Genomic DNA, 2,257 nt, shown 5'->3' with positions numbered 1-2,257 from the left:
AAACACAGTGATGTCACATTACAGAGATAATGCACATAGTGAGGTCACAGTACATAGATAATGCACATAGTGAAGTCACAGTACATAGATAATGCACATAGTGAGGACACAGTACATAGATAATGCACATAGTGAGGTCACATTACAGAGATAATACACATAGTGATGTCACAGTACAGAGATAATAAACACAGTGATGTCACATTACAGAGATAATACACATAGTGATGTCACAGTACATAGATAATACACATAGTGATGTCACAGTACATAGATAATGCACATAGTGATGTCACAGTACATAGATAATGCACATAGTGAGGTCACATTACAGAGATAATACACATAGTGATGTCACAGTACATAGTTAATGCACATAGTGATGTCACAGTACATAGATAATGCACATAGTGAGGTCACAGTGCAGAGATAATGCACATAGTGAGGTCACATTACAGAGATAATACACATAGTGATGTCACAGTACATAGTTAATGCACATAGTGATGTCACAGTACATAGATAATGCACATAGTGAGGTCACAGTACTAGTGTTGAGCCACCCCCGTAGTGTTCGAGTTCGGTTCGGTTCGTCGACCACCTTCGAACATCGTTAAAACCAATGGCAGGCAAACAAAAACACATAGAAACACATAGAAAACACCTTCAAAGGTGTCCAAAACCTGACAAACTGCTCAGAAGACACAACTAACACATGGAAAAGTGACAAGTACATATAGTCATGCGAAAAGAAAAGAGGTGGAGGAGTAAAAGGAGGGGGAGACACAGATATAGGCATGTCATGCCCTTCTAAAATCCAAAAAGTGAGAAGCCGACACGTTCAGTCCGCTCCTGCCCGTGCCACCTCCGTGTCGCCAGGTTTGTGCCAGAGCCGCGGTGAACCCTGACGGCCAGCCCCCCTCTCCCAATACTGGTGCCTGTCCGCTGGTGGGTCGAGCGAGCCCCCCTGTGGTGGAGGCAGCTCTAAGCTTTTTAATTTAAATTGTCTCTCTAATTTGAATGAATACACTTTAAATCCATTTACAAGGATCTATTGGAGGGCAAGTCTCATGCCAGCAGCCGCGTAATTCCAGCTCCAGTAGCGTCCACTAAAGCTGCTGCAGTTAAAATGCTTTTATAAGGATCGAGCTCGGCTGTCCACCGCAAGGCATCCTACTGCCAGTCCCAGCCCCTATGCCTTGGGGTGCCTCCTGATGCTCTTCACTGAGTATCCCGTGGTCCCGAAGCATTTCCTTTGAAAAAATTAAGTGTCCAAACTACAGGTGGTGTAGCTTGCTTAACAGCCGGGATAATCCGCTGACTAGCAGACACTGCTACTAGGCACAAAGTATTTCCTGGGCTAGATGCAGTTAAAAATTTGTAATTAGATACTCTCGTTGGATGCTGAGAAAGCATTCCATAGAGTCTCCTGGCACGCCATATATGATTCTCTTAAAAAGCTTGGGGTAGGGGTCTAGGGGACCCTTTTATAGCCAAAATCACGGCCCTGTATCGCAATACGTCACCTAGGCTGAAGATAAATGGAACTGTAGCACCCTGAGGGCTCGGTTGCTACAGAGGTATTGCACCTCACCCAGAGGTGTGATATCTCACTCTCAGGTAAGGATGGAGTGTGGATCAGGACCCGACACCTGCATGCATTACACCACATTGCCGTGGGGCAGGGCGACCAATATGCCCCTGAGATGGGCACGACAGTCCCTGTCCCTGGCTGGAGTGGTGGGAGGGAACACTGAGGAAGGGGAACCCTGTAGTGCAGGAGCAGGGAGGAAGCAGTTCCTGGGTGCATTGAGAAGGAAGTATAAAAGGTGGGCACCATCTTAGTTCAGTGCAGAGAAGTCTGAGCAGAAGTGGCAGGGAGCAGGGGCTCTGCGTGAGCTCTGCTCCGGAGGCGGGCCTAGTAACAGAGGCCCAGGCCTGGAAGAGGGAGAAGGAAGGAAGAGGAGCGGAGAAGGCTCCAGGAACGAGGAACGAAGGGATCCCAGGGGTGCGGACGGGCGACTCGCCACCGCACGCCCGAATCCACCTGGGTGGAGGGGTCAGGCCAAAGGGGGAGACCAGTCCCCGAAACTAGTGGAGGCAGGAAACGACCCTCAGCTAGAAACCGGAGGCTGTGACATTTTATGTGGCGCAGCCCCTCGCTACAACCGCTAGGAGGGCAGCACATAGGGTCAGGGAAACTGGCGCCAAGTTACCAAGAGGAGGCCCGAGGCAGCCGGACAGAAGGGTTGGTAAG

This window comes from Phyllobates terribilis, unplaced genomic scaffold (assembly GCF_046119375.1).
Source record: "Phyllobates terribilis strain yellow unplaced genomic scaffold, ASM4611937v1 Scaffold_208__1_contigs__length_3488620, whole genome shotgun sequence".
Classification (NCBI taxonomy): Eukaryota; Metazoa; Chordata; class Amphibia; order Anura; family Dendrobatidae; genus Phyllobates; species Phyllobates terribilis.
This window is presented reverse-complemented; position numbering follows the sequence as displayed.